The sequence below is a fragment of the Corapipo altera genome, unplaced genomic scaffold (genome assembly GCF_003945725.1).
Source record: "Corapipo altera isolate COAL_440 unplaced genomic scaffold, ASM394572v1 96, whole genome shotgun sequence".
Taxonomy (NCBI): Eukaryota; Metazoa; Chordata; class Aves; order Passeriformes; family Pipridae; genus Corapipo; species Corapipo altera.
Genome location: NW_020884962.1, coordinates 322,818 through 333,699, shown reverse-complemented (window position 1 = coordinate 333,699; position 10,882 = coordinate 322,818). Strand labels below are relative to the sequence as shown.

Sequence of the window (10,882 nt, the reverse complement as noted above, 5' to 3'; positions counted from 1 at the left end):
AAAAGAAAAAGAAAAAGAAAAAGAAAAAGAAAAAGAAAGGAAGAGGACAAAGAGAAGGAAAAAAAAGAAAAAGATAAAAAAGGAGAAAAAAAAAAGAGGAAAAAAGAAAAGAAAAAAAAAAAAGAAAAAAAAAAGAAAAATAGGGGGGAAAAAAGGTTTTGATAAGATCAACCAGAAGAACAGTTCCACTTGTTCCTGGGGCAGCAGCTCTGTGGTCAAAAACACATTTTTTTTATTATTTTATTTTTATTATTTTTTAAATTTCATTTTTATTTTAATTTTTTTTAAATTTTATTTTATATTTTATTCTATTTTACAAGGAAAACACCTCCCAGGCCGGGCCAGGCTCTCACCGTTTTGCCTCTCGGGTCGGTGCTGGGGCTCAGTGGTTTTTTTGGGGTGAAATGTTGCAGTTTCCAGTCTCACATCCCCAATCCCACCCCCCTGATCCAACCCGAGCCCCTTCTCCCTGTTCCTGGTTCCCAGGAGATTCCCCCGGGAGAGGAGTCAGAGCCAACCTGTTGTTTGAGCCCCATTTCAGCATCGTTTGACCCCATCCCATAAATTAATAAGATTAAAGGTCCATCGTCCCCATTTAACACGTGCCACCCTCAGTTAACACACCGATTACCCCTAATTAACAGCAATTACCCCCAATTAACACCCTATTACCCCTTTTAAGACCCATCACCCCCATTTAACACATATTTTAGCATTTAAGGCACAGGCCCCAATCCCAGCCAGAAAAATATGATTTATTTTATTATTCACTCAAAAATAGGTTCAAACCACCCCGTGCCCACATGAGAATTCCCAGATTTCTTGGAAAACCCCCCCCATTTCAAATAAAGCCAAGGCCCTGCGGGGCTTGGCACCGGATAACAGGGAACAACCAGAGTGGGGAAGAGACAAAAAGAAGGAAAGGTTTATCGTGGTTTTTTGGGAATGGAAAAAAAGGTCTGTTTATATTCCCCCCTCGTGCCACCCAGAGTCCTGACAGCCTCGGCCGAGTCAAACATTCCCGCTTTTGTAAATATTTTAGGAAGAATCTTTGGAGAGTCATAAATCTCCAAGGAGAAGGAACCCAAAGGAAAGCCCGAATCCCGCTGCCAGCCCGTCCAAAAATGAATAAATAAATATTAAAAAAAAAAAAAGGGACACAAAATGTAGTTTAATGACCGAAAAGGTAAAAAAAAAGGCTGCTTGGAAAATCTGAGCACAAAGGAAAATAAATCAGAATGAAGGATTGCAGGGAAAAAAATGTGAAGTTGGGATGAGCTGGGCTGGGATCAGGGATGATTTGGGGTGTGATTTCTTGGAGATGAGGTGTGGGTTGGCAACTTCCACGGTGTAAGTGGCAAATTTTTGTTGCTTTAAGTCAAGGGTTTTCATTTAAGCCCCAGCTTAAAAATCCCAGCTCCCAGGTGATGTTCTGGATCCCTGTGGTCATGGAAAAGGGAATAATGCAGAAAATGGGATGCTTGGAGCGTTCAGCCCCCCTCACTCACTTGGAGCTTCTCAAAATTACTTCCCAGTAAGAAAAACCAGTTGGAGCTTCTCCAAATGAATTCCCAGTAAGGAAAAAACGAGGGGAATATAAACCCAGTCTGACATCCAACCAGAAAAAAGGAACAAAAGTGGAGACGAGCGTGGAGTTTGCAAGTCTTCAGAAAAACCCGATCCCAAACCACTGTGGTGGTGATTCCTCTCCCAAAATTCGGTAGTGGATCCAGAAATTCCTCAGCCAAGAGGTGATTTTCCCCCAATATTGGCAATGGATCCAAAAATCCCTCAAGTAAGAGGTGGTTCCTCAACCAAGAGGTGGTTCCTCCCCCAGTATTTCGTAGTGGATCCTGGTTCTCCCACAGAGACACCAGGCCTGGGAGGCCTTTGCCCACAGGAGCCGCCATCTTGTTTGGGCCGCCATCTTGTTTTGGCCGCCATCTTGTTTTGGCCACCATAATATAAATATATATAATAGAAATACATATAATATAAATATAAATAAGTCTATAGATATACTATAAATATATGCTACGTAAATATATAAATATATACTATATTAATAAACATATTGTGTATAAATAAATATAAATCTATAATATAAATATAAATAAGTCTATAGACACACTATAAATATATGCCACAAATATATAAATATATAATATATAAATAAATATATACTATATAAATAAATATAAATATATAATATAATAATAAATAGGTCTATAGATACACTATCAATATATGCCACGTAAATATACAAATATATCCTTTATAAATAAATATATTGTATATAAATAAATATGAATACATGTAATATAAATATAAATCGGTCTATAGATACACTATAAATATATGCTATATAAACATATACTATATAAATAAATAAATTGTATATAAATAAATGATATATATATGCTAGATTAATATCTATAGTATATATACATATATACTATATAAGTGTATATATTTAATATGCATATAAATTACCAGATACAGTAGATAAATTTTATATTCTAGTCTAGTTTTAATGTCTAGTTTTACACGTGTAAATTTTTGTATAATTTATTTTTGTATCTATATATAATTTTTGCAAGTATATAATTTATATCCATATAAAATACCGTACAGAGCTTATGTACATTTTACATGTGCACTTTTATATGTGTATATTTTTTTATCTGTATAATTTATACACATATAAAACACCACAGTACATCCAGCATATAAATGTGCATTTTTTTTTTTACTTCTGTACAGTATATATAGGTCTGCATAGAGCAGTCTAAAAAATATGTGTGTTCTTTAAATTTAAATATAGATACAATGGTTTACATATTCTTATATATCTCTTTTATGGGTATATTTATATATATATATATGGTCATGCATTTACAACTTTTATTGTTATATATTATAAATGATATGTTTATACAAAAATTTATTTTAATTTATTTATTTGTTTGTTTATTTATTTATTTTTTTATTTTATTTTTTATTTATTCATGGAGTACCAAAGAGGCTTCGGGCCAGGATTGAAAATTCCAGAGTTTCGTGTCCCTGAACACCAGGGCCTTGAGGAGCTTGAGCTGAGCAGGGTTAATTAATGCAAATGAAACAAATGAGCCTGGGGAAGCCGTGGAAAAGGGCCACAAAGCTGTGGACTGAGAACTGTTCCAAGTGGCAGACGTGACATGTGGGGAGGGATCGCTCCGTCCCGAAGGTGGTGGGAGATTGGAGCAGGGACAGGACAGAATGGACTTGGCAGGACTGAACATGGATGACAAGGAAGAGTTATTGTTTTATGACGAATGAAATAATCACGAAATACGAAGACAAATAATGCTTTGTTTTGGAGAAGCTTCCTGGTTCCTGCTGTTCCTGACCCGGCGGAGCTTTGGGTGCCGAGGTCTCACCCAGGTGAGGGTGGGGAAGAGTGAGGGCTGAGCTCCCTCTGTCAACAGGTGAAAGGACAAGAGGACACAGCCCCAGGATGTGCCAGGAGAGGTTCAGGTTGGACATTAGAGGGAATTTCCTCATGGAAAAGGGTGGTCAGGTATTGGAAAGGGCTGCCCAGGGAGGTTTGGAGTTCCCATCCCTTGAAGGTGTCCAAGGAATGACTGGATGTGGCACTCAGTGCTCTGGGCTGGGGGACAGGGTGGGGACAAGGCACAGGGGTCCTGGAGATCTTTTCCAACCTCAGTGATCCTGGGATTCTGTGGCAGTTGGACGGCTGAGACCATTCACCTTCAGAGCACCGTCGATCCACCACGATGGATCTGCAAACACAGAGGATTCATGGATGTCACTAAACTAACAGGCCAGAGACTCCTTGGTGTCCCTGGAGCCAAATGACCCAGTTTGGCTCCCATCCCTGCCACTTCTCCCTCAACTGCAGCCACATCCAGGCTTTTTGCTGGGAATAGTCTCTGCCCTGGGCCATCCTTGGACCAGTTCTAGGTGGTGTTTGAAGTGCTGCACGTCTGACACGGGCCAAGGTGTGTGTCAGAGGAGAGGGGGATGTTCAGACCTGTGTCCTGGCCCTGTTATCCACTGCACAGGGAGCACAGGAATCAAATCCATAGCCCAGGGCTCCAGCATTTACCTAATCAGTCACCCTATCCCAGGAAAATACAGGCTCCAAGGGAATAGGGAATATGGCTCACAGTGGATCTCTGCTGGAATCGAGGAGCTTAATGTTTGTATTAAAATTAACTGAAAAAAGATCTCTGTGTGTCCCTCCAACTCCTTTAAAAAGCTTCTGCAGAGTCTACCAGGGAATAGCACAGCACTTCCCTGCTCCAGTGGCTCCAGGGAGGCTGCAAAGAGGGACAGCAGTGGGAGGAAAGCAGAATTCCTTTGTGAAGACTCACCAGGGAGCTCTGCCCGGACACTCACAGCTGTGGTCTCCAACTGCTCTCTGCTCAGCTCTTGCAGAACATTCTGTTGAGGCTTTCCAAGAGCAGAGATGTTTTGGGAGATGATCATCCATAGGCAAAGTGGATCCAGTGGGAATCCTAAACACTTCAGGGGGTGGGATGGGGAGGTCTCGTCCAAACACGACGATGGTGCCTTTTTCCCTGCAGACATAAAAGAAATGTTCACAGCAGCTTTCACCCTGTTGAGTTTCAGGTGTGGGTTTCCAACACCAGGGAATGGGATCAGGGAGATGGGAGGGGCTCAAACCCCCAACAAACAACAGGTCCCAGGATGCTGAGAGTGTTGGTTGGGCCTCCTCGTGTAACCACATGCCCTGGTTGGCATCCAGCAGTGGGTTCCTGGTCCCCCAGGCTCGTGGCACAGCCCAGCAACAGCAGGGCAGAAAGATGCAGCCATTAAAAACCAATTTATCAATCCAGAGCCCTTGGATGTCAGCAGGGAGACTGGGATGGGAGCCCTGAGCACCAGAAATCCCCCAAAACCTGCGTCCCCTCAAACCCTTGCAGTGGGTCAGACCTCACCCCCACTGTGTCTCCCCAGACTACCCCCATGGTTTTGCTCTGGCTGTATTATCCCACAGATCCTGTGCCTTTTCCAGGATTTCAGGCCCTCGTGGAGGGCAACACCACCCCTTGGCACGGGTCTGACCCCTTGGGGAGCCCAGGCCAGCAGCCCCACTACTGCTCCCCACACATTCCAGCCCCCAGGAGAGAGGCAGGGAGTGGTGCAGGAAGGTTGGGAGCTGTTTGTATTCCCAAGAAAGTGATATTTCCCTCTGGAGAACATGGAAAAACACCTCAACAACTACTTGTGCTACACCCAGAGCTGAACCACCCTTGTTCACACATAGCACTGAAGTGATCCAGAGTTCTTCCCGGTTATTTTTTGGGAATCAGCAATGGTGTGTGTCTCCAGCATGCCCAAATATATCTGGAAATACAACAAAGAACTGTATTTCCTAAGAAAACTTGTGCTCCCTTCCCTGATCCCGTAGCAACCCAACACACAATGCTCTGCTCCCCCCAGCTGTCCCTGTCCTGCCCATTCCTTGAAATCATCAACTCTTTTCCCAGGTCAAGAGCCAAGATCCCACATTTCTCAGGATTTAGTAATCACCATGTGATGGTGTCAGGGTTGGGTTGCAGCGACTGCAGAAAAAAAGCAACACCTCCAAAATCCGTCTTGGCACAAACAATCCCAACAGATCCGGATCCTCAAAGTGAACAAAAGCTCCTTGGGAACGTGGAGACATCCCTGGTGGGTGAGGTGAGGGAGGGCCTGGGCTTAAAAGGGATCATTCCTGGTGCACAGGCAACCGGGATGTGGCCAACAGGAACATTTTCCCGTGCTGGGCTTGGATAGAGGAGCGGAAAAGAGGGAACAACCACACTCCTGGCTCCGGGAATGTGCTTTTCTCGGCCTCACAGAACCAGGGGCACCCTTTGCTCTCATCCCATGACTTTGAGAACCTGCTGTAAAACCCAGCCAGGAGCATGGAGGGCAAAGCAGATCGTGTTGGGGCATTCCAGGGGCAGCTCCAACGCTGCCCACGGCCCTTCCATCACCCCAAACCTCCACCTCCAACTGGGAGGAGATAAGAGATTCCCTGCTAATGGCTTTCCACATAAATAGGAGGACCTGCCCTCCCAACCAGTTTACTCAGTGCATTGACCCCCTGGCTGGGGTCATGGGGAAGCTGTGGGAGGTCCCCAAGTTTTATAAATGAGAGGCTTTCCCTGCCCAGACAGGGCCCAGGAGGCACCCAGGGGCTGGAGACACTGATGGATGGTGCCAAGGGGGTTTGTTGGAGGGGAGCAGCGCCGGGGAGGGATTTACCAGGAGATTTATCAGCTCAGGTGGATTAAGGGGGATTTGTCAGTTGTCTGCTGTCAGCCTCCACCCCCAAAAAATAACCCTCAAACAATGGCCAAGGGCTGAAAAACATTCAGGATGGGGGCAGGAGACAAAATTACAGTTGTTTCCATGAGGTTTGGTGAGCTGAGGCTCAAATGTGGGGTCCAGGCACCCCAATAAGGGCTGGTGGGGGTGAGGTGGGTGAGGCAGAGGTGACCTCTGGCAGCAGCTTTCCATCCCCTCCACAGCACATCCCACCAGCTCCCTGACCTCCCTCAGGGCTCAAGTTTGAGCCCCTGGCAGGGACCCCCAGGGTCTCAGGGGCTGCAAAGACACGTCCCATCCCCCCCAGGGGTGAGATCATGACCCAAAACAGAGAAGAGGAAGGCTGGGACTTACCAGACACTGGCCACACCTTCCGAAAGCATCCTTTGGATGAGCTGCTCCCAGGAGATTCCAGGTGTCCAGCTGCAGGCTCTGCTCGCCAGGAGAAAGCAGATTTGGGCAGTGACACCCTGTAAACACAACATCTATATTTTATTTTCCCCCAAGAAAAGCCAAGGGAAGGGTCTAGAAGGGGAAAATGGAGCAGACAAGCAGCTTCCTGAGGTCTCATTTGGAGCCAACCAGGGGGCTCCGCTTCATTTATTTCAAGACACTTCATCCTGAAATAAATTAATTCACTGCAGCAAATTGGGCTGTTTTCCTGTTTATTTTTTTAATTGTTCCACGCTGTCCTCGAGTTTCTCAGCAGAACTGGCTTCCAACCCCCAAACTGGGAAATGTTCCTCTTGCAAATGGAAAATACAAACATTTCCAGTGTGGCCACGCAGGTGTTTTTTTTTTAACTCCCTTGCTCTCTAAAATCTTTATGCACTGAGAAATCCATCTGCAGTTTGGCTGTAAAAAAATGGGTTCAGACTGGCCTTGCTGATAACAAACTCCTGAAGCTCAAGGTGCCTGCTCCAAGATCTCCAGATCACCTTCCTCTAGAGCCTGTGGGAAACACCCTGATTGTAGGATCAGAAGGTTGGAAAAGGCCTCCAAGATCCCCAAAACCAGGCAGGGTTTGTGCCAGGGATGGGGCAATATTCAGGGGACACACACAAGGTCTAAAAAGCAGCACATTTTCCCAGTGTTTGGCCACTGCTGGGTGAGAGGGAGGAATGTGGCCAGGAGGACACATGGAGCTGCTTTGGCCAGCAAAAATATACAGTGGCCACCTCACTTCTTGTCCTAGTTAGAACAGCTGGGACCAGTTCATCACTGGATGGGTGTAACCCAAAACTGTGCATTCTACAGCCTTCCATGCCATTTCCCAGAAATTGTTACCAACAGACCATTTACACCATCAGCCCAGGGCAGTCCTGACTCCTCAGGCTGTAAACTGGGTGTTCAGAGGCCTGGGAGATAGGAGGGTGCTCCTGTCCTCACACCCAGTGTGGAACTCCCTGCCCTGAGGGAGGCACTGGCCATTCCTGCCTGAACTGGAGGATATATAATCTTGGGGTCTTGGGACTTTTTTAACCACTTGTGGGATCCAGAGGAAGACTGAGACCACCACTCTCAACCAGACTGCAACCACCACTCTCACCAACAAGTTTTTCCCCTCTCCTTTTACTTTGGACTCAGGGGGCCCAAAGAACACCACTCTGTTCATGCCCCAGGGTGCTGGGTTGTACATTTGGGTTTTGTGGGTTAAAGCCAATTGTTTGTCTGTATAATCGTACTTATTGTATTATTTTATTAAATTGTTATTCTGATTTATAATCTCTCCTTTGAGTTGGGTTCATTTCCCCTGCCAGTTTACCTTTAAACCAGCACATTTCTCCCCCTCACGGAACATCCTGAGCAGGGAGGGACCCACGAGGATCAACGAGTCCCACTGCTGGCCCTGCACAGCCAACGATCCCACCCCGGGATTCCACGGGCCACCCTGGCTCTGAGCCAGGCTTCCAGCCCAAACTGGGCTCTGTCTGGGCTCCCTCCCGAGGACCACACTCTGGAGGAAGGCTCAGCTGGTTCCCATCCCCATCCTGCCCCCGATGAGCTCCAGATGTGGGGTGGGTGTTCCGGGACGCTCCGGGGGGGAGGTGGAGGCAGCTCGAGCTGCTGCTGCTGCTGCTGCTTTTATCTCCTTCCCTTTGTTTATGAAGAGAGGATCAGCCCGTGGCTGCCAACAATTTACTCTGGTGAGGGCACCCCTCCAGAAACACTTTTACTGTGAACAGGGATCCCCTTCCATCGGCTCCAGATGGAGACCCAAAAGGGGCCACTAAATTCTGGGGGAGTTGGAGCCCACCCTGGTGTCTCATGGTGGGAGCAAGGAGAGCACAGCCCACTCTGCTCAACCAGCTTCCCACAGGTTTCTCCTCCTCGGGCATGGAGGGTCCAGCTGGATCTGGGACATCCCAAGGGCTGTAAGATCCCGTGAGTCCCAACCCAACTGGGATGCAAAGCCCTAAAATCCTCTTGGTGTGAGGGTGGGGAGACCCTGGTACAGGTTGCCCAGAGAAGCCCCATCCCTGGAAGTGTCCAAGGCCAGGGTGGAGCAACCTGGACTGGTGGAAAATGTCCCTGCCCGTGGCGAGGGGTGGGAAGAGATGAGTTTAAGGTCCCTCCCAGCCCAAACCATGCTGTGATTCCCTGCTTAAAACGAGCTGCAGGAGGCTTTTCCCCATGAACCCACTTCACAGAGCTCAAAAAGCATCACTGTGGCAGCCACAGGGAAGAGGGAGTCAAAATTGGTTATTCCAGAGCAAAACTTCCCCTGCCAGCAGAACCCTGAGGCTGGAGAGGTGCCCTTGGGCAGGGAGCTCACCTGTGCCGTGGTGCTGTCCATGGATGTCCTGCTCCTGGAGAGCTCTACTGGATTTGGGAGGCCAAAAACTGGATGAAGCTGAAGCCCCATTTCCCAGCAAGATGGAGCTGGTGCTTTCCCTCCCAGGCCTGCTGGTAGAAAAGTGGGTTAAGAGCAGCCAGCATCTGCTCAGGGTTATTTATTGCTTTTAGGAGGCGAGTTTTTATTGGGGATTATTTTTGTCTTCTCTTATTTTTGGTGCCTGAGTTATGGAAACATCCTGGATGCACCAGCACCCCCTCGGAGAGGCGTCAAACGTTTGCCAGGCAAAGGCAGCTTTGGCAGGAGCCTCCCTGCTCCACGAGCATCCTCCCAGGCTGGATCACAGAGATCTGTGCCACCAGCCCAGTTTGACACAGGCCTGGAGTGCCAGGATGAGGGGGAGTGGCTTCCCACTTCCAGAAAGCCGGGTTAAATGGGATACTGGGAAGGAATTCTTCCCTGGGAGGGTGGGCAGGCCCTGGCCCAGGTTGGGCAGAGAAGCTGTGGCTGCCCCATCCCTGGAAGTGTCCAAGGCCAGGTTGGACAGGGCTTGGACCACCCTCATGGCAGGAACACAGAGACACATCCAAGTCATCTCCCAGTGCCCAAAACAGCCTCTGTCCCATCCTCCTCACGGAGCCATTTCCCCTTTACTTTATCAATCCAAACACTGAGGATTTTTTTCCCCCCAGCTCAGCCCTAAACCCTTTTCCATGGGGCTGCTGCAGCACTGCAGGGAATGAGCTGGGCCAGGAGCTCCCCCTTTCCCAGGAGATCAGGCCAATTTTCTTTTAATTTTTTTTTTTAATACTCACTCTTATTTACTGTGACTCTGCCAAGAAGGTGCTCGGGGTTTTACGAGTCCCACACGAGTCCATCTGCCCGGAGAGTTGATTCAGGGCAGCTCCTTGCACAGGCTGGCACAACCCCAAACCCTTCTGATTCCAGCCTGGCTGTTTGGAAAGGGATTAAGGCAGAAATTAGAACAGCAAGGAGAGCCTGGTCTAGCAAGGAGAGCCTGGTCTAGCAGACCCATGGCAGGGGGGTGGAACGAGATGAGCTTTAAGGACCCTTCCAACCCAAACCATTCCAGGATTTTATGATCCTGGCTCTGTCAAGAACTCCCTGTAGTCAGCAGTGCCTCTGCAGCAAACCTGGGAGAAGCTCCCACAAACACCAGACCCTCAAGGGTTACTGGGGTGTAAAGATTTGGGTAACTCCAAGCAGAACACAGCTCATGGTGTCTCTCCTTTCCCACTATTTTCCTTCCTCCCCAGAAAATGTCCAAGAGGGAGCAGTCACAAACAACCCTGTCTTCACACTGTGCTGTTCACAGGGCTGTGGTTTGGGGCTGGTTTGGGGTTTTCTCTTCCAGGTTGGGGGATGCAGTGATTTTGCAAAATGTGGCACCAGCCCATGGACAGGGAAGTTGTTTTACACCTTAAAAATTCCTTCAAGGCCAGGTTGGACACCCAGTCTAATGGGAGGTGTCCTTGCCTATGGACAAGGAAGTTGTTTTACCCCTTAAAAGTTCCTTCAAGGCCAGGTTGGACACCCAGTCTAATGGGAGGTGTCCTTGCCTATGGACAAGGAAGTTGTTTTACCCCTTAAAAATTCCTTCCAGGTCAGGTTGGACACCAGGTCTAGTGGGAGGTGTCCCTGCCCTGGCAGGGGGTGGGACTGGATGAGTTTTAAGGTCCCTCCAACCCAAATCATTCCATAATTCTGTGTTTCAGTGGCCAC

The 10,882-nt window shown here is 47.6% G+C and overlaps 1 long non-coding RNA gene across 3 annotated transcripts in view; it reads right to left on the bottom strand.

Annotated features, from left to right (window-relative positions):
• Window positions 1-3,652: 3,652 nt before the first annotated feature.
• Window positions 3,653-10,882, bottom strand: part of LOC113957054 — a 13,059-nt gene continuing 5,829 nt past the window's right edge. For 2 of the 3 annotated variants that reach the window (XR_003531055.1, XR_003531056.1), the window contains exons 5-9: window positions 9,955-10,092; window positions 9,119-9,246; window positions 6,697-6,812; window positions 4,377-4,583; window positions 3,653-3,782 (exon numbers count right to left, since the gene is read on the bottom strand). This is a non-coding gene — a long non-coding RNA (uncharacterized LOC113957054). Of the gene's footprint in view, window positions 3,783-4,376; window positions 4,584-6,696; window positions 6,813-9,118; window positions 9,250-9,954; window positions 10,093-10,882 lie in introns of all 3 variants that reach the window. The other variant, XR_003531057.1, reaches the window with a different exon arrangement.